This window comes from Anolis sagrei, chromosome Y, assembly GCF_037176765.1.
Source record: "Anolis sagrei isolate rAnoSag1 chromosome Y, rAnoSag1.mat, whole genome shotgun sequence".
NCBI lineage: Eukaryota > Metazoa > Chordata > Lepidosauria > Squamata > Dactyloidae > Anolis > Anolis sagrei.
In genome coordinates, this window is record NC_090035.1 from 67,937,768 (window position 1) to 67,960,433 (window position 22,666).

The 22,666-nt window shown below is 41.0% G+C and overlaps 1 long non-coding RNA gene across 1 annotated transcript; it reads left to right on the plus strand.

Annotated features, from left to right (window-relative positions):
• Window positions 1-2,958: 2,958 nt before the first annotated feature.
• Window positions 2,959-10,815, plus strand: LOC137095058 (uncharacterized). The gene is made up of 3 exons (XR_010908774.1): window positions 2,959-3,398; window positions 4,141-4,279; window positions 9,085-10,815. It is a non-coding gene; the product is annotated as an uncharacterized lncRNA (long non-coding RNA).
• The last annotated feature ends 11,851 nt before the right edge of the window (window positions 10,816-22,666 follow it).

The window sequence follows — 22,666 nt, forward strand, 5'->3', positions numbered from 1 at the left end:
AAAAAGTTGGAGGATGCACCAAAGTGTGCCCGGAACTCTCAAGCAACCCCACATCCTCAGGAAAATGTGGGTAACAGGATCAGGTCTGATTTGGGATGGTCTGTTGTCCACATGGTAGCATCTCGGCCATCCTTTATTTCCTTGCACTCAGCATAAGAGAAAGGGGATGGATTGTGCCTCTAATTGCATCACAGAACTCTGGGTGAGTTTCTGGCCATTGTGGCTACTCCATACTAACAGCAGTAGAGGTGTCCATGTGACCAGAAAGAATCAGTGGGGCTGATGTGGCCCCTGCCCAGCCAGACCATGTAGACTCTGACTCGCCTCCACAGCAGTTTCAGGATGGTGCATGGAGTCACTTCTGGAGCCAATCAGATGTTTACCCTCTGGACTAGCCCTGGATTTACCTGTCACTCCCTGCAGAACCTCACCAGCAATTTAGATCACTCACAAAGCACTCTTTGTATTTAATTTTATTGCCCAGGCAAAAGTCACTGATGTTCTACTCACTACTACCTTGCCTCCCTCATGCCCATTCCAGTCTCTCATTACAGTTTTCTCATGAGAAAGACATCTCGAGACCACCTACTCTATGGAAAAGATTTATAGTGAACTTCTTAACAGCAGAAATCAGCTCCTGACATTACCACCAGAGCAGACTCACCATTAGACTTCTCTGCTGTGTGTGTGCTCAAGTTATTTGTCAACTTATTGTGATCCCCATCAATTTCACAAGATTTGCTTAAGCAAGGAAAAGTCCAGGGTGAAGCCCAGCTGAGCTGACCACTGCAGCTTCACTGGACTTTCCTTCTATGTTGACGTTGCCAGAGGGCCACAGAGCTGCATGAGATCTCCTGGCCAACATGAGAGCCCCATGTTGACATCAACAGAGGCATCCTCACAACTAGGCAGAGGGAGGTTCTGCAATAAAAGGGGGGCCGTCCAGATGATGTTCTGGGCAGTCCTGCATTAATTCGCTACAAACTAGGAAAACCCTGGTTTGTGCCAAATTAATTTGGTAGTGGATTTATTCCGTGCCTTCTTGGAAAGCACTGGATAAATCCAGTACTTCTGAGTCTGGATTGAAGAATACTGCAGTCCAGACACCATTCCCACAATTTACTGGGCTAAAGAAGACCAGTAAACTAGGGGAATACCCACCCCTCCCCCCCCAAGCCCCCAGACTCCCTAGAAAAGTAGTAAAAACTTACCTATCCCCCATTAGAAACCTCAGACGGCTCTCTTGGTGTGTAGAAATGAGACTCCAGGGCAGCGGGGGAGGTGGGGGGGGGGGGGGGAGGAGGGAGGAAAATCACTCCCCCCCCCCCACTCTACTGGTGTGTTATTTCTACGTGCTGGGAGAGCCATCTGAAGCTTCTAATGGAGGATAGGTAAGTCTTTACTACTTTTCTAGGGAGTCTGGGGGCTTGCATTAATTTACTACAAACCAGGAAAACCCTGGTTTGTGCCGAATTAATTTGGTAGTGGATTTATTCTGTGCCTTCTGGCGTGGGTGCGTACAGCCTCCAGAAACACCTGTTTTTTTTTTAACATGGATGTTTGTAGGATAAACGGCTATCTGGAAAAGCCCTGAGAATAAGGTCCAGAAGGTCCAGAATGTCATGGGAAGAGCCTGGTGTGTAAGCTATTAAGCCCATACAGGTAACCCCTAAGAAGCAGGTGGCTAGAGAAGCTGAGACGCAGACCACCAGTGGGTTGCGAGGATGAAAATCTGGTCCGCAAGCCCCCTTAATCTTTATTTTATTTCCTTTAATTTCTTTTGCACTACCTACCAATCCTTCCCTGTCGCTGACCATGGTGTATGTTGTGTTTCAGGAACTAGAGCTGATGTGGTCTATCCAATGCAATTTTCTGAATCAACCCCTCAAACCGAATCTAGAGTTGACCAAAAACTGATTCATAACTCTTTTGGTATTAATGTTGGAGAGTGGTCCCTGGTCAAAGTGGTCCCTGGTCAAAGTGGTCCCTTATCAAGTAGTCCCTGGTCAAAGTGGTCCCTGGTCAAGATAAGGTTGGGAACCACTGCATTAAAGAGATATCCCTTTGAAGTCTAGGAAAGAGCAAAGGAACAGCTTCATAAGAATCAATGTCTGATAAACAGGAAACACTGATTAAGTACCTAGTGCCCAAAGTCAACCACCTATGTATCTCCTAGCATTTTCTGGGACTGCACATCCCAAGTCCTCTGTCTCATTTGTTTCTTGGAATTCTTTACTTTTGTATGGGCTATATTTAACGTCCTCATTGCCATATCCTTTTTGGCTTTGGTTATGTGAATTATTGCCATTGTGTAAGAACTTCCGATCAGTTGAGACCTTAACCCCATGTCTCCCTTCATGAACTTTTTGGATTACCTGGACGGGATTTGACTTACCTATAGCTCAGTTTACGTCTCTGGGCTCTTGCTTCCTTTAGATTCAAGACAGATTTACCATCCAGCAGTCAAATTGTAGCCCTCTTTTGATTTTACATTTTCCTTGATTTCCAACTCTTTTCTTTTTTCTTTCTTTCTTGGCTTGTTTTTTGAGCATCAGTTCACTAACATTTTCTGGCTTGGCTCATGTGCCATGTGCACAATCCACCAGGAAATTATCTTGCACTAACCTCATTGGTATGGTAAGTCTCATTCACCTTCCAGGAACTGTTGTTGCATTTCTGCAGGTTGCCTTTTGTCAAGTCAACCCATTAATCCAACATGTGCAGAGTTAAGGCATTCAGCTGCATCAGCCTTTGCAAATAATGGGCAGTGAATAATACACAAAATAGGGAGGGATCTCAAGGGGAGCAGAACTAAATAACCATCCATTTCGTGACAGTAGCTTTGGGAAAACCAATCACCAGGAAACACTTTATAATTCCCTATCACTTCCCCTAATTTACTCTTACAATAGTGTGACCTCACATGCTGCTTTACATCTCAAAGAAAAGTCTATTTAGTTCCTGAAATAAGAGATCACAGTCAGTGAGATTTTCAGGAACCCAATGCCTGGTAAGTCATTATTTGGATCCAATAAGCCAAGCTTGATTGAAAGGAACCTGTGGCCCTTCAGAGGCTGGTCCATGAAGACAGTGTCTACAGTAGGCAAATGATTATAATCTATATCTAGCAGAGCTCCATATGTACACCAGCAGATGCATCTGTGATGGTCAGACGTGTGCATGGAGCTCCTTGTCTGATGGAGCAACAGCAGCAACACAAGGACAAAACAATCCCTTCAGACCAAAACCAGCTGTCCAGATGGTTACAAAGCTCCAGGATATTCCTAAGTTTTCAGTAGACTCCAGGGCATCCTTCAACTTTGCCTAGATCAGGGCAAAGACAAGTTATTTCTGGAAGTCCCTGTGCATCATGGAGAGAGAAAAGTAGCGGATTCCAGGTGAGTTTGGGTATTTTGATTAATGTAGACACTCTAAGTCATAGCTAACATGGTTAAATGATAAGGGATGGTAGAGATTTATCTGTATACTCTCGTAATCATGCCTTCCTTCACTACCGCTATTCCATATTTTAATTACTTTTTATTTTAACGCAAGTTTGCAATTTTAGGAACCTCATCTCACTAGAGAATGAATGCACTTTAAATCTGGTTGCTGCCTCCTGCAGAATTCTGGAGTTTATAGTTTAGGGAGGAGCCTTTAACAGCCTCATTAAACTACAAACCCCAGAATTCTGCACGAGACAGAAACCAGATTTAAAGTGCATTCATTCTCTAGTGAGATGAAGTACTAGCTTTGGAAAATGAAAAATGCAAATATAACTGCATATGGTTATAAACAAACAGTAACAGATGGTTTTTGTATACAGGTGGGAGAGCAGAGAGAAAGGGAAAGGGGGAGAATCCCGCCTCTTGATTTTTTTTAAAGGGTGCACAAAAGTGGAAAGGACTCACTGTATGAAAGTAGGGTTGAGAGCTATCAACATATCTTACTCATCAATAGCTAGGGACTGGACATAGTCATGGGGACGAGGCCAACCAACAGTAGGATGTACATGGCATCATGTGGTAAGGACCATTATCAAAGGTGACAGTCTAGTTGTGATGCTGGTTTCCTTGTATAGTGCAATATAGCCTTCTGTTTCAATTACTAATTCTATTGCAACTCTCTTTCCATGCCTAGGTCCATCCTACCTCTCTGCAGTTTGAGGTACCAAATCTTGTGGTTTTGTGTACTGAAATTCCAAAGGGAATGTTAACTTTGCTTCTCCTTTGTGTCCACATGGGTCTCCTGGGTGTGGCCAGTGCTCAAAGTGGAAAAGGTAAGGTTGATGTTAAGTTGAAATGAAATGACAATTGGATCTCTCTATGGCCTCTTCAAAAGACGTAGAGTTAGGTTTGAGTCAAGTCTGTTCTGTGACTTCCTTACAAAGAAGGAACCCATGTCTCCTCCGCAAAGGAAGCTTAGTATTTGGAAAGCCTCTTTCAAGGAGCCCCCGGTAGCACAGTGGGTTAAGCCCTTTTGTCGACAGGACTGAAGACTGACAGGTCAGAGGTTTGAATCCGGGGAGAGCGCGTATGAGCTCCCTCTGTCAGCTCCAGCTGCCCATGTGGGGACATGAGAGAAGCCTCCCACAAGGATGGTAAAACATCAAAACATCCAGCGTCCCCTGGGCAACGTCCTTGCAGACGGCCAATTCTCTCTCAAGTTGCTCCTGACACACAAAAAAGCCACTTTCAAGTTCAGATTCAAACTCACAGAGGATACATCACCAACATCAAAACCATCAGTCTCCCAATCATTTAGACTATTATCGGTTGAGTCCCCTTATCCATAAATATGAAATGTTCCAAAATCCAAAACTGCCTGCATGTGTAGCTGAAGTAGTAACACTTTTGCTTGATGATGATTTCAGTATAAACAAACCTTGTTTGATACATAAAATATTTAATAATATTGTGTATAAAATCCTGCAGGCAATGTTTATACAGTATATATGAAACATCTCTGAGTTTCATGTTTATACTTGACTCCCATTGCCCAAATACCTCATTAGGCAAATGAAAATATTCCAGAAATTACAAAAATTCCAAATCCCTAACATTTGTGGTTTGAATCATTTCGTATGAAGCATATTTAGCCTGGGTTACCTGCAGTGTAGGGATTCAAACAGGGCAGGACATTATTCAATCTTACCTGGAGATGCTGGGGATTGAAGACAGGATCTCCTGCAACCAAAGCATATGTGACAACACTAAAATGTGTTTACTCCAGACACAATTTGTTACATTTAACCCCTCCCTTCTTGTGTCACAAGTCCCACAGTAGCTCAGTATGTAACAAGCCAATAGAACTAAAGTTTAGTACTTTTTGTTGAGGCTATTATAGGGGCACTATGGTCCTCCAGGCTGCCCTGAGGTGATAATATGGCCCCATAACCCCCGTTGCCCACTGCAGTTTTGGATATTTGCTGGCAATGTGAGCATCTACTCAAGGGCCTTCATTTGGTATGCCTCAGTTATTCTTTTGTCTCTTGTCATTCTCACAAACTTTGTCTACAAAGCATGGATAAGGTTAGTCTGAACTGAATGTTTTAGCTTGACTGTCCTAATAGTAAAAGACATACATGTTCTTCAGTGGCAATTTTGGAAACATCCCCACCTTAGTAAGAAAGGTCTGGTGATAATATGTCTTGTCTGCTCACAGTCAGAGGGGGTTGACCTTTTGGAACCAAAGTCTGCATAGGTGTATTTTCTGATAGATTTGGTTTTTTATAAAGAGCTCTATGCCTACTGAGGATTGTAGGCTTTATTTATTTATTTATTTATTTATATTCCCCCATTCTCACCTCGCAGGGGACTCAGGATGGATCACAATGCACATATACATGGCAACATTCAATGCCATAGACACACAACATATATAGACAGACACTCAGAGACTATTTAACGTTCCAGGGTATGCTTTGAATTCCAGCCACTGGGGGAGCTGTCACTTCACTGTCCACTTGTGACACCAATGGAGTACGTCCTCATTCTTTTGCATGCTTCTGGAGATCTTTATGGCATCGTAAATTAGTTAAATTAGCCTCCCCTAAATTTCCTATTTGACAGATGCAATTGTCTTTCAGGCTACAAAGGTCGACAACAAGCTAGACAAATCGTTGGGAGCTTACTCCGACTCAGTCTGGCGTCAAACTCATGACCTTTCAGTCAGTAGTGATTTTAATGCTGCTGACTCCCAACCAGCTGCACCACAACAGCCCGGCTTTCCATAAGAGTCAACAGCCAGATCTTCTGTTTGTTACTGCAGGCTGTGATTTGTTTTTGACTACACAGTGTGCTCCAATGATGACATCATCACTATGTATTGGAGAACCTAGAAGTCTCTACCCTTACTATGGCCTCCAAACCATGGGTTGCATCCCTTTCAGTTCAACCCACATCATTGGAGCTTCATTGGCCAACTCAACCCAGGCGAGGCCAAACAATTTGTGTGAATCATGACTCCCACAGAATTGCTGCCTCACTGTGGAAATATAGGGAAAGGAGCTTCTGGGAAGAGTGGGAAACAGTCCAGGAAATTCCATTCCATGTTTCTGATCATATAAGGAGATTAGTATTGAGTCTTGCCAATGCACCACAGATAACAAAATGACTTGCGCTGGCCTTGTCTGGTACAGAAAGATAACAGTGATCCCGTCTACACTGTGATACGGAGCAGTTCAAAACTGTATTACTGTATATGGTGAATGTAGATACATATAATGTATTTTTATAATGATTTTTATTGAGGGATTTAAGGGGTATATCTGTAAGTTGATTAATCAAAAAAATAAAGAGAGTAAAAAGATAGAAGGCTATCAAGGGAGAAAGAGAGAGAGGGAAAAAGAAACAAGAAAAATAGGATTAAATATTGAAAATTGAGTGCGAGTAGGGTTAATAAATTGACTGATTATTTTCCCCCACGTAGCTGTGTTAGTAATAGTGCACTCTTCAAAGCCCTCCTCTCTCTGGCCTAGGTCTATTTGATGTTGAAGTAATTTTTGATTGGAGACCAGTCTGTCTTTTCAGTTACTGTATTCTGTTTGACTTTCAAGAGTTGAGTTCAATTATCCATGTTCATGATATCAAGTATCTTGAGTATCCACTCTTCTAGTGTTGGTGTCTCTTTAGACTTCCACTTTCTCGCGAAAACTAGTCTCGCAGCCATTGCCATATGGAAAGATAACATGCCTTTATTCTTTTCTAATTCGAAACCCATTATTCCCAAAAGATAATACTCTTTTAACTGCATTGAGTTGAATTATATGTGTTAAACCTGACTATATATGGCAGTTTCAAATATATGAAAATCTAGATCCAACCTACATCAGGATAATGTGCTTTCACTGGGTTTAACAGATAAGATAGAATGAACAAGATATTCATGAATGAAATAGGAATGTTTGGTGTGATAGCAGCAGGATTTGGGAAGGTTCCACTTTTAGAATATAACTCACAGAATTCTCCCATGGGGATTCTGGGATATACAAAGAAACAAGACCACTACAAGCAGTAGTACATCAGTACAGCAGCAACAGGTTTTTTTTTTACAATTTATATGCTATAATATTGCTGGAAGAAACATTAATAACCTTAGATATGCAGATGACACCACTTTGATGGCCGAAAGTGAGGAGGAGCTGAAGAGCCTTCTAATCAAGGTGAAAGAAAAAAGTGCAAAAGCTGGGTTGCAGCTAAACATAAAAAAACCCCAAGATTATGGCAACAAGTATGATTGACAACTGGGAAATAGAGGGAGAAAACATGGAGGCAGTGACAGACTTTGTATTTCTAGGTGCAAAGATTACTGCAGACGCAGACTGCAGCCAGCAAATCAGGAGACGCTTACTTCTTGGGAGGAGAGCAATGTCCAATCTCGATAAAATAGTGAAGAGTAGAGACATCACACTGGCAATGAAGATCCGCATAGTTAAAGCAATGGTATTCCCCGTAGTCACCTACAAATGTGAGGGCTGGACCATAGGGAAGGCTGAGCAAAGGAAGATAGATGCTTTTGAACTGTGGTGTTGGAGGAAAGTTCTGAGAGTCCCTTGGACTGCGAGAAGATCCAACCAGTCCATACTTCAGGAAATAAAGCCCGACTGCTCATTGGAGGGATATGAGAGGCCAAGATGAAGTACTTTGGCTACATCATGAAAAGAAAGGAAAGCTTAGAGAAGACAATGATGCTGGGGAAAACGGAAGGAAAAAGGAAGAGGGGCCGACCAAGGGCAAGAAGGATGGAGGGGATCCTTGAAGTGACTGGATTGACCTTGAAGAAGCTGGGGGTGGTCACGGCTGACAGGGAGCTCTGGCGTAGGCTGGTCTATGAGGTCACAAAGAGTCAGAAACAGCTGAACGAATGAACAACAACAAATGCTATAATAATGGGCATATACAGTGAACATAAATTTGTTGTATACACAGAGTCTTATAACACTTGTGTATATTCCCTGTAGGTCCACTTCATCGTTGTAATTTCATACTTTTCCACCTGAGTAATATTTAACTTTGGAGAACTTGATGTTCATTGCATTCTGTGAAATTCATATTTTTCCACTTGAGGAAGACTTAATATAGTCAAAATCGGTCTGGGAATTGGAAATCCTCTACTAGGAAGGGGAAGTTCCAAATATCAGTTTCATTAGAGAATTATCTGTTTATAGTTTTTTGGATTTACAAACTTCTAAAAACAAGAGAGTAAGGATTCTGCATCCTCAAGGAGAAATCTTCTTGCAAAGTATATATGGTTACTAACTTGGGACTCTTATTGAATGATTTTACACTGCTCTCCAGAAGGCAATCATTGTTATAAGTCTCTGCGTATACAACAGATTTATGTTCACTGTATATGCCCATTATTATTGCATATAAGTGGTAAAAAAAAAAACCTATTACTACTGTATTGATGTACTACAGTTTGTAGTGGTCTCGTGTCTTTGTACTTTAGGGAATCCATTTTCGGTTTATGATTGTGGGATGTGCAATTCAGAAAGTAATATTTTCTAGCTTCTGAGCAGAATGTAATGTTCCAAGAGGGTGGCCACATTCTGAATTCTCTTTGCTGTCACTTCTTCTACAGCTTCTGTGAAAGATTATAGACAATCAACATTGCAGTACACAAAAGGCAGACATCTCATCTTTTCAGGAACATCCACCGGCTCAGAGGTCTATGTTGAAAATTCAGCATCCATGTTCAAGCATCAGAGGATGATTCCAGACATGGCCCAGAGCACAAATACAAGAACAAAATCTCTACTAGAAATTATCAGGTGGAAAGAAGGGGAGGCTTCCATGGCACAAACCGAGCAGAAGCATCAAATGGACTTCCTGACCAAAATTAGGCAGAATGCCAGTGAGGATGCACTTACTGGGAAGAGACTAGAAGCACCACTGTCTTCCTTTGTCTGTTGTGCTCTCACCACTGGATCAGCAAATGGTGGCATTCCTCTAGGCACCATTGGCTATGAAGATAGGACTACAAGGCAAGTGAAAGCTAACCTGCAGGAAACTGGGCAAGCTCAAATCCCAAAGAACCACAATCTTGGACTTGTTATCCCATCTCCTGATCACTACCAGTCATACCATCCCAGCAGCCAATATGTTTCTTCTGGAGATGATCTGCAAAAGCTGAAGACACCATCTTATTCTAAGACACTCGATAAACTAATCTTTTATTCTTCACCCACGACAGAGTCCAAGACCAATACCAGCAGAAAAAATAACTCCAATGAGAGTGTTACGAAAATACTACACCCTTTTCTAGTTCTGTTTTTATTCCTCTTTGTCCCAGTTCTACTATGTATATTGTGTTATTATGGGGAGAGAAAAGAATAATATAATTATGTGTGAAACTGGATATGGGGAAATGAGGCACTCATAGCATGGAATAGGCAATGGACAACCATGACAATATTATCCTGATCTAGCAGGTTACTTGCACAGAGACAAACATGATATAATGCCAACTGATTGAGTGTCTCCTAAAGGTATGACTCTGGAGAATTCAAATTATTTACTCAGTCATGGAAGCCCACTGGCAGGGGGTTGGACTGGATGGCCCACAAGGTCTCTTCCAACTCTATGATTCTATTATTCTAAGTCACACTCTTTCAGCCTCAAAAGAAGGCAAAGGCAAACTCTTTCTGAACAATCTCTAGTCTGTCAATAAAAGTCCATGACAGATCATTTGATGCCAGATATAGGGCCATGGGGAGGAGCATCTGGCTATGTCCTCATAGCCACACATGAAATGATTACATCATCCACTGAGACCTCTGGAGGATCCAGATATGTGGCTATGGGGACATAGGCAAATTTTCCTTGACCCCTTTCCTGTAACATAGTTCTGTATGCAGAACTCATATACCATGGCTATATGAAATTTTGGGCAAGGGATCTCTTAGGCAGGGCAAGGGATCTCTTGTTTTTTGGATACTGTTGTTCCTCCTAATTAAAAACAAAAAAAGTAATACTGACCTTGTAATGAATATATAATGAAATTTCCATGTGTGAGTGCGAGTGTGATGAGGAGGCAGAACCCGAAACTGGACTGCTGACAATATAAAAGAGGTGATTGTCTACGCCAGTGATTCTCAATCTTCCTAATGCCGTGACCCCTTAATACAGTTCCTCAGGTTGTGGTGACCCCCAACCATAACATTATTTTTGCTGCTACTTTCATAACTGTAATTTTGCTACTGTTATGAATTGTAATGTAAATATCTGATATGCTGGATGTATTTTAATTCACTGGGCCAAATTTGGCACAGATACACCCAAATTTGAATACTGCTAGAGTTGCGGGGGGGGGGGGGGGGGGTAGATTTTGTCATTTGGGAGTTGTAGTTGCTGAGATTTATAGCTCATCTACAATAAAAGAGCATACTGAACTCTACCAACGATGAAATTGAACCAAACTTGGCACACAGAACTCTCATGACCAAGAGAAAATATTGGAAGGGTTTGGTGGGCATTGACCTTCAAGTTTGTTGGAACATGTAAGAAATCAGTTTGTTGTTGTTGTTTATTCGATCAGTGACTTCCGACTCTTCGTGACGTCATGGACCAGCCCGCGCCAGAGTTCCCTGTCGGCCATCACCTCCCCCAACTCCTTCAACGTCAAGCCAGTCACTTCAAGGATACTATCCATCCATCTTGCCCTTGGTCGGCCCCTCTTCCTTTTTCCTTCCTTTTTCCCCAGCATCATTGTCTTCTCTAAGCTTTCCTGTCTTCTCATTATGTGGCAAAAGTACTTCAACTTTGTCTCTAATCAGTTAGTATGTGTGTATCAACTGTAAAATAAAATGCATGAATCTGATTGGTTAAGCTATGCCAACTGAGCCTGGGACTTTTGGATACAGTTACATATTTAGGCTTGAGCTATGCAGGTGCTTGCTGAGAAGCAGAAAGAAGTAGACAGAGAGACAGAGTTTGGAGTGTGCTCTCACTTAATGAGCAGCTGAAAGGAGTTTTTCTACATGAACAAAGAAAGACAATTTTAAATCTCTCATAAAAAGACATTATGTGAGTTTATAAGACTGATCACATGATTGTACATATGTTCTGAATTACAAAGAGTAAACTGCTTGTTCTTTATTGTTCATCTGCATGGCATATTTTCTTTCTCTGGCAAGGCAGTATGTGAGTTGATCAAACTATACATGATTTTCAGTTCGTCACATAGTTCACCCAATACCATGGGTTTGGTGGGCCAGTGATAATCTTGAATTTTGGAGGTGTAGTTCATCTACATCCAGAGAGTACTATGGACTCAAACAAAGATGGATCTGGACCAAACTGGGCACAAATACTCCCTATGTCCAAATGTGAACACTGGTGGAGTTTGGGGAAAATAGACCCTGACATTTGGGAGTTGTAGTTGTTGGGATTCATAGTTCTCTTACAGTCAAAGAGCATTCTGAACTCCACAAACGATGGAACTGGACCAAACTTGGCAAACAGAACCTCCATGACCAACAGAAAATATTGTGTTTTCAGATGATCTTTGGTGACCCTTTTGACACCCCCTTTTGACCCCCCCCCCCAAGGGTCCCGACCCCCAGGTTGAGAAACACGTCTCTATACTAAAAAGACGGTCACCATGCTTTCCCATCTCAATGTGATGATTATACTTCTCTATCCCTCCACAAGGCAAGAGATAAAACAGATACATGATAGAAATGGAAACACTCTTGGTTTGGAAAAACTGCTTCTTCTGGAGGAAAGAGTCAGAGGCACAAGGGTTGCAAGGAATTGGTGGGGCCTTTTTCTTTTAGTAGAGGGACACAAAAGGGTGTTTGGGAGGCAGAGGATCCAGAGAGAGAAGCTCAAGGTGAGTGTTTGGGTGCTGGTCTTTTATCCTTCCCTGTCTTTTGTTTTGGATTTGTTGATTGTGACTTTAGTAGCTTTACTTCCTCTCTGGTCCTAGTAGGCCCCATTTTTGCAAAGAGCCTTGTTTGGCCTATGCACCCACCCCATATACCTAGGAGAAAAAGGGGTCCTGCCCCCTCCAAAAGTCAAATTCTGTTGCACAAATGTATTTTCGCCTTCCTCTTTCCCAAATTGTGGAAGCTTAAAACTGGAGCATTTCGAAAGATAGGTTAGGTGTCAAAATAAAATACGAAAAGGTAGACATGCAAAGCTAGCAAAGAATATGACCCCCCCCCCCAGACATGAATGGTTTTTGATGTTGTCCTCTCTATTTGCATGGAAATTAGGTGAATGAAGGAATATTGCATTGGCAGCAGAATTCTTATTGGGGGGACGCATTGGTCATTTTGTCCCTTCCTCTGCTATACGGTCGGACCTCCGTGTCCATGGATTCTGGATTTAACATGCTCATCCGTGGCTTAAAAATAATGTGCAATGAATAAATAAAATCCCAAAAGCATGCCTTGATTGTATACAAAAGACACCATTTTACTACATCCTTTTATATAGACTCTCAGTTATCTGGAATTCGGAGCAACTGGTACTTTCAAGCAACTAGGGAAAAATAATCAAAGAAATTATACTTTAAATAAACATTGAAATAAAACCGCAAAGTCGTCTTTATAATAAAACTGTTTGCCATTAAGTAATAATAATACAATATAATAATTGTATATTATATATTACATGTAATATTGCTAATAATATTGCAGTATAGTGCTATAATACAATATAGTAATATATAATACTAATATGGTGCTATGTTAATAATTATATTGTACGTACATATAATATTGATCATAATATTGTAAAACAATATAATACCAATAATAATACAATATAATAATATAATAATTTTATATTATATACTAATAATATTGCAATATAGTGCTATAGTACAAAATAATATTGTAGTACAATATAATACGAATAATAATACAATATAAAATAATTATATATTATATATTACATGTAATATTACTAATAATATTGCAATATAGTGCTATAGTACAATATAGTAATATTGTAGTACAATATAATACCAATAACAATACAATATAATAATTATATATTATATATTTCAGGTAATATTACTAATAATATTGCAGCATAGTGGTATAGTACAATATAATAATATATAATACTAATATGGTGCTATGTGAATAATTATAATATGTTGTATGTACATATAATGTGGATCATAATATTATACTACAATATAATACCAATAATACAATATAATACAATTATTATATATTATATATTACATGTAATATTACTAATAATATTGCAATATAGTGCTATAGTACAATATAGTAATATTGCAATACAATATAATAACAATAATAATACAATATAATATAATAATATTATATATTACATGTAATATTAGTAATAATATTGCAGTATAGTGGTATAGTACAGTATAGTAATATATAATTCTAGTGTAGTGCTATGTTAATACTTATAATATGTTGTATGTACATATAATATTGATCATAATATTAATAATAATACCAATAATACAATATAATAATATAATAATGATATATTATATATTACATGTAATATTACTAATAATATTGCAATATAGTGCTATAGTACAATATAGTAATATTGTAGTACAATATAATACCAATAATAATACAATATAATATAATAATGATATATTAAATATTAAGACTTTGCAACATGCCTGCCCTTCACCTTTTGTTGTTGTTCATTCATTCAGTCGTTTCTGACTCTTCGTGACTTCATGGACGAGTGCACACCAGAGCTCCCTGTTGCCCGTCACCACCCCCAGCTCCTTCAAGGTCAATCCAGTCACTTCCATGATGCCATCCATCCATCTTGCCTTTGGTTGGCCCCTCTTCCTTTTTCCTTCCATTTTCCCAAGCATCATTGTCTTCTCTAAACTTTCCTTTCTTCTCATGATGTGGCCAAAGTACTTCATCTTTGCCTCTACTATTCTTCCCTCCAATGAGCAGGCTCTATTTCTTGAAGTATGGACTGGTTGGATCTTCTCGCTGTCCAAGGCACTCTCAGAACTTTCCTCCAGCACCACAGTTCAAAAGCATCTATCTTCACCTTTTACAGATGAATTTATTTATTTGTTTGTTTACAGTATTTATGTACTGCTTTTCTCACCCTTGTGGGGGACTCAAAGCAGTTTACACAGAAATAATGGCAAAATTCAATGCCTTTCATACATAAACCAAATCACAAATCAACACCATATAATTAAGCATAAAATCAATAGGACAATGCATCATAAGAGTAGATAAAAGGTCATTTAAAACATGAATAAAAGAATTAAAACGCCTAATAAAAACATTTAAATCACATGATCCAAGCATTCCAAATGTCAATTACACACATTCTGTATTTGCTTCTTGTACTGCGTTACTTTACTAGTAAAAAGCTTAGTTCCATAACCAAGCTTTTGGCCAGAAGGGAGGGCGCTGATCTAATCTCACTGGGGAAAGAATTCCAGAGCCAAGGAGCCACCACTGAGAAGGGCCTGTCTCCCGTTCCCACAAACCGCACTTGTGAAGCTGGTGGGACCGAGAGCAGGGTCTCCCCAGAAGCACTTAATCTCCTTGATGGTTCATAGAGGGAGATCCGATTGGGCAGGTAAGCTGGGCTGGAACTTTATAGGCTAAAGCCAGCACTTTGAATTGTGCTGGGTAGCAGACTGGCAGCCAGTGGAGCAGGCATAACAGGGGGGGTTGTATGCTCTCTGGTGAGAAACCTGGCTGCTGCCCGTTGGATGTTAGGAAACATGTGGACCAAGTTCCATCAGTATGTTAGGATGTAAAGGCTAGCAGAGAGAGGCTGGAATGGAAAAGGACAAGTTTCTACTCTTCTCTTGCCTTCTGCTGACTTAATGAATGTCAATTTTTTTAATGGATGTCAAATTTCAGTCTTTACAGCCATTGATGTAAGCTGAGGACGAGGAGGAAACAGAAAGGATGAGAGAGAGAAACTGGGTCATTTTTAAAAAAAATGGGAAATGTGGATGGCAGATTATTAGTTACTTGGCATATAGTTCTTGCGACTTGATGTTGTATACATGTTATTGCTTCTAAACCTCCTGAAATAGGGTAGATTACTTGGAATAAGAAGTAAAATTTGTAAATTAAGACCATGCATTTCCTACTAGGTGATATAACAATTATTTTAATTCAGCTTCTATACATATTTCTGCAGGTACCACAGGCTACAAAATCCAAAGAGTTAATTTTCACACTGTGTTTTTCCCATCATTATGGAAGCTCAACTTCAACTTTTCCTCTTTGCCATACTTTTAACATCAGGTAAGGGATACTATTGGAATCTCTCCATTCGGCACTGGTGTTGGGGTAAAATTATTCCATTAGGTGATCAGTTGCAGCATTCACACTTCCTTCAAACAGACAAGAGTTCTTTCTCCCACCCTGGACATCATTCCACAGATATATAAACCCGACTTGCCTTGTTTCCAACAGATCTCACAACCTCTGAGGATGCCTGCCATAGATGTGGGTGAAACATCAGGAGAGAATGCTTCTGGAACATGCCATACAGCCTGGAAAACTCACAGCAACCCTGTTTTTTTTTAAAAAAAAAAATCTGAGTTGAGTTAATTGACTTTAAACTTTTTCGCGAACACTCAGTTTGCAGCAACTGAAATAAGTTGAGGACAAAGGGGGAAAGTAGTAGTAGTAAGAGGAAACTAGGGCATCTTTAAAGTGGGGAGATTACAGGGGTAATCAGGACTGTACCTGTCAAACTTGGGAGAGTTGGAAAGTAGGACCTCTTGCTTAACACAAATAATATATTTTGGAAGTAACACAGAGATTCAGTAAGGAGTGTGCTGAAAAATGGTAACAAAAGGATCAAAGTTAGTATCGACACATCAGACAGGATATTATAGGATGATAAAATAGAAATCTACCACATACACCAGGGGTCCTCAAACTAAGGCCCGGGGCCGGATATGGCCCTCCAAGGTAATTTACCTGGCCCTTGCTCAGGGTCTGAAACAACTTGAAAGCACACAACAACAATCCTATCTCATCAGCCAAAAGCAAGCCAACACTTTCCATTGAAAGACTAATAAGTTTATATTTGTTAAAATTGTTCTACACTTTAATTATTGTATTGTTTTAATGTGTTTTTTGCACTAAAAATAAGATATGTGCAGTGTGCATAGGAATTCATTCCCATTTTTTTCCAGTTTTAATCCGGCCCTCCAACAGTTTGAGGGACCTTGACCTGGCCCTCTGCTTAAAACGTTTGTGGACCCCTGACATACACCTAATGGACCTTTTCCTCATTGTTCCAGGCACCTCTTTGAAGTGTGAGGAATGCAGTGGAAAGAACACATGTACAGGGAATAGGACGGTTTGTGCTGCAAACGAAGATGCCTGTGCCGCCATTGTGATGGAAAGCTTAGATGGTAAGTTCGAGGGCTCATAAACCAGTCCATATGACTGAATAGAATCATATAGTTGGGAGTAATCTCAAAGGCCGTCTAGTCCAACCCCAATCTACCATACAAAGGACAAACAATCAAAGCACTCCTGAAAGATGGCTGTCCAACCACTGTTTAAAAACATCAAGAGAAGTGGACTCCACCACAATCCTAGGCAGCATATTCCATTGTTAGACAACACTTACCACTAGTCAAGGACCAGAAATTTGTCCCATTTGTTTCGTTCATGTTTCCATTTCGTTCAGTCTAATAGAAAGGCCCTCCTGAAACGAAAATGCAATTGATATGAAAGGCAGGCAGGCCTGCCTGTCAGATGGATTGTGTGGGACCTGGCAGGGCCTGCAGATGAGCACCAAGTAAGGAGGTTACTACAAAGGCTTTATAGTGTGGCCATAGCAATATCGACAAACACACACATAGGAATGCAATCAAAGGATTTCTTGCAACCCTCAATTGGGCTGCAAAGCTTTTATCGTTTTTGGCAGTAAATTGAATACACAGTCTCATTGGTTTCCAAAGACAAATCATTTCATTGGTCTAGGCTAGCTCATTGGTTGTTTATGATTTTGTTTGACATAATAGCACGCATGCTCATTAGTTGTTTATGATTTTGATTGACATAATAGCACACACGCGACTCTAACAATGGCAGTAAATTGAATACACAGTCTCAATGGTTTCCAAAGACAAATCATTTCATTGGTCTAGGCTAGCTCATTGGTTGTTTATGATTTTGTTTAACATAATAGCACACATACTCATTGGTTGTTTATGATTTTGATTGATATAATAGCACACACGGGACCCTAACAATGGCTGTAAATTGAATACACAGTCTCATTGGTTTCCAAAGACAAATCATTTCATTGGTCTAGGCTAGCTCATTGGTTGTTTATGATTTTGATTGACATAATAGCACACATGCTCATTGGTTGTTTATGATTTTGATTGACATAATAGCACACACGCGACCCTAACAATGACACAACTATAGCACAGCTATAATCTGTTGCTCTCTGACCATGACTGTCTTAATGAATCAATCCTATCTGTTATTCTGTTTCAAACTGGGAAACTTGGGAGTTCTAGCTAACCACCGGCCAGGCAGTTTTGTCCGGATGTACTGTTATCCTTGAATAGTAACTTCCTGTCTGCAGCAACGTTTTCTCAAACAATCAGCATTTTCTGTAAACAAAGGCCTATTGCAGAAACAGGCCAATATGGCGGTAAATCAGGACATATGGGCATTGGGAACACCTCTGAAAATTCCCCTTTTAAAACTCCATCTCCTTCAGTGAAAGCCCAAAGCCTGCACCCATAGGCCCAGGTGCTTTAGGCCTACAGGTGCAGGCTTTGGTCCTATACACCCGGGCCTTGCAGGGCCTGCAGCTGAGCGCCGAGTAAGGAACGCTCCTTACTTGGTGCTTGGCTGCAGACCCTGCTAGGCCTGGGCATGTAGGCCGAGAATCAGGCACCCGTAGGCCCAAAGTATCCGGGCCTATGGGTGTAGGCTTTTGGCCTATGTGCCTGAGCCTATCGGAGCCTGTATTCAAGCACCAAGTAAGGAGTGCTCCTTACTTGGCACGCAGTTGCAGACCCTCCCAAGCCTGGGCATGTAGGCTGAGAAGCCTGCACCCGTAGGCCCAAAGTACCGGGCCTATGGGTGCAGGCTTTGGGCCTACGTGCCCGAGCCTTGCAAAGCCTGTATCCGAGCACCAAGTGAGGAGCGCTTCTTACTCGGCACTCAGTTGCAGGCCCAAGCCTGGCAGAGCCTGTATCTGAGCACCAAATAAGGAGCGCTCCTTACTGAGTGTTTCGCTACAGGCCCTGCCAGGCCTGGGCATATAGGCTGAGAAGCCTGCACCTGTAGGCCCAAAGCAGCCGGGTCTACTGATGCAACATTTGGTCCTACACACCCGAGCCTGGCAGAGCCTGTAGCCAAGCACCAAGTAAGGAGTGCTCCTTACTGAGTGCTTTGCTGCAGGCCCTACCAGGCCTGGGCATATAGGCTGAGAAGCCTGCACCCATAGGCTGAAAGCACCTGGGTCTACGGATGCAGGGTTTGGACCAACGTGCCCGAGCCTGGCAGGGCCTGTAGCCAAGCACCAGGTAAGGAGTGCTCCTTACTTGGTACTCAGCTGTAGGCCCTGCTAAGTCCAGGTATCTAGGCCCAAAGCCTGCACCTCTAGGTCCAGGTGCTTTGGGCCTATGGGTGAAGCCCCCCCCCCCAAAGTAAACAAAAATAAAATGAAAGAACCTCTTGAAAATGGTTCTGGGCCCCCATGGAAAGCTGAACACAAAACGGATCAAGGTAAGTGAATGCATAAGAATAGTTACCATCAGAACGTTCTTCCTAATGTTTAAGTATAATCTTTTTTTCCCCTACTGTTTGAATGAAATGCTATATGTCATAGTCTCCAGGGCTGCAGAAAATAAGCTTGCCCCTTCCTCAATGTGACATCCTTTTAGATATTTGCACCTGGCTGTCATGTCCTTTCTCAACGTGCTTTGCTCCAAGCTAAGTATCCCCAGGTCACTAAGCAACTCTTCATAGGACTTGGTTTCCACTACTATGTTTGTGTTCATCTGCACCTGATCAACCTGGATCGTGTCCATCATATTATACAGCTTCTACATATATTCTGTTTCTCTTTTTTCAACAGGAGATTCCATCGTATTTAAGAAGTGCGCATCCTCTATGATTTGCCACACTGGACTTATACATGTGAAAGTCGATAAAGGAAATTTCCTCAAGGACAATATTTCCTGCTGCTTGGTAGATGGCTGTAACCCAGACATTACTAGCCGTATGCATGCATTTTATTCTTATTGTCTGTTCTGACTCTCTGCCATCATCAGCAACTGGTGGCCTGAATCCTATTGTTAGTCCCACCTAGAATAGGTCTATTGAAAAAAAATGGGAATTACTTGTGTGTTATTTATTTATCGTGTCAGGAGCAAGCCAAACAGTTGTATTGCATTTTTAACAAACAAACAAACAAAACACAAAGTTTGCAAGCTTGGTAGTTGACAACTTGTGTGTTGTCCCATTAAATAAACAGCAGTGGCATAAAAACGCTGCTTGGGAGATGCTTCCAGTAGATTGTTTTCAGGACATATGGGCATTGGGAACACCTCTGAAAATTCTCCTTTTAAAACTACGTCTCCTTCAGTGTAGGCCCAAAGCATGCACCCATAGGCCCAGATGCTTTGGGTCTACAGGTGCAGGCTTTGGGTCTTTACACCCGGGCCTTGCAGGACCTGCAGGTGAGCATAACAAAAGGTGTTTATTTTAAAGTTTTTGTATTACTGCAAGAAGGGGTATAGGACTACCACTCATCACAGGAACAGTATTGTGACAAATGTGTGATAATGTCCTAAAAATGTATGAGCTTTTACTAAAGCTTTAAGGTTGTCTGGCATGTAGTATCTCTAATCACCTCTAGGTGGCGGTGTTGTTTAAGGTGGGATGAGAACTTTTTAGTTTTTGGTGGTGATGTTTCAGCTATAATAATAATAATAATAATAATAATAATAATAATAATAATAATAATAATCTTTATTTATACCCCGCTACCATCTCCCCAAGGGACTCTGTGCGGCTTACATGAGGCCGAGCCCATAGAACAACAATAATAAAAGCAATAACAAAACATCAATACAAAACAATCAAAATAAATCTCATAAACAAAAAATAAACAATAAATAGTAACAGTAACAACAAGCATTTAAGAACCTATGGCTGGGCCAAATGTCTCAGAACAGATTGAGGGCCCCTGTGCCAGCAGGACTGACAGCTCGGAGGTTCAATTTTTTTAAATTAACTATTTACAACATTTGTATCCCGCCCATATCAGCCCAAAGGCGACTCAGGGCAGCATACTAGTCGGCAACAATTAGATGCCATATATAAAAATACATACATCGGTAAAAAGCAAAAAATATCACAATACATTTTAAAACCATAAAAGCAATGAATAATAAAAATTATAAAAACTATGTCTTCTTGTTCAAATCTGGGGAGAGCACGGATGAGCTCCCTCTGTCAGCTCTAGCTCCCCTGAGGAGGCATGAGAGAAGCCTCCCACAAGGATGTTAAAAAATCAAAACATTTGGGCGTCCCCTGGGCGACCTCCTTGCAGACGGCCAATTCTCTTACACCAGAAGCGACTTGCATTTTCTCAAGTCACTCCTGACACCAAAAACAAAACACACAGCCATAAAACCCAGAATATCATGGCAGATAATCCGCAATATCCACTTTGAACTGGATTATCTGAGTCCACACTGCCATATAATGCAGTTCAATGTGGATTTTCTACAGCTGTGTGGAAGGGGCCTGAGTTTCCCTTAGCCAGAATTCCAGAAGCATTTGGGATTTTTCCAAATTTTGGAATGCCTGCATTTGCCTACGTGTGTGTGTAATATATATTACACTTCAGCTGCTTCCAGCCGTGACCATAAAGTCTGAAGACTTTTTCCAGAATGCCTTCTTTATTTCTTTCACCTGCTTTCTTATGATTTTTATCTTGGTAACCCATGTGCTTGTGTAGCATGCTGAGAAGTAACTGGCGAAGCAAGCTTATCTTGGCATTCCTTTTTTTTCTGTTTTGCTGTCAAAACTTGTTCAGCGAGGGATTCCAGAGGCTGCTTTTGTTTAGCTATCCTGTTGGATGCAGAATTTCAAGCTAGAGTTGAATGCTGATGTTTCCCTGCTTTTTAAAAAGATGTATTGGTTTAATCCAGTAGTTCTCAACCTCTGTTTCCACAGATGTTTTTGAGCTTCAACTCCCAGAAATCCTAACAGCTGGTAAACTGGCTGGGATTTCTGGGAGCTGTAGGTCAAAGCACCTGGGAACCCACAGGTTGAGAATCACTGCTTTAATCCAACACCAACAGTTCCTGTTCTCCAGCCTCCCTTGTTTCCTTATCCATCCTGTTACCAATGCTGGTAAAAAAAATCCAGCTGGACAAGGGATATTGTGTAAATAAAGGGGTGGGAGAGGAGCCAAGGACAGGGAAGGCATAAAAAGACTTTGTAAAAAGGAGCTTCGCAGCCAGAAGCTTTTTTAACCTGTTTCGGAGGTTACACAATGAGCTGTCATTTATTGATTTATTTACAGTATTTATATTCCACCCTTCTTACCCCACAGGGGACTCAGGGCGGATTACAGTGCACATATACATGGCAAACATTCAGTGCCGTAAACACTCAAAATATATAGACAAATACAGAGGCAATTTAAGCTTCATGAGGGTATTTCAAATTCCGGCCACCGGGGGAGCTCTCGCTTCATGATCCACTTGTGGCACTGAATCCTTGATAGAGTACTTTCTCATTCTTTCGCCCACTGCTGGAGATTTTTATGGCGTTATAAATTAGTTAAATCAGCCTCCCCGCATAAGCAGTATCTAAATTTCCTACTTGACAGATGCAACTATCTTTCGGGCTGCAAAGATCAACAGCAAGCTAGACAAATGGTTGGGAGCTTACTCCGACCTGGGCTGGCTTCAAACTCATGACCTTTCGGTCACTGGTGATTTAATGCAGCTGACTACTAGCCAACTGCGCCACAACCCTGTTTTCTCATGTAACACCCAACACCTCCACCCTACCTTGAAGTCAGCTCTGAAACTCTGGCAGGGGGATTTCCAATGCCTTTTATTGATGTTAGAAGGGAGGAAACCACAAAGCATCTGTCATGACTCCAGAACTTCATCTGTACCCTCCTTGGTGAGTAAGCAGGTGGATTGA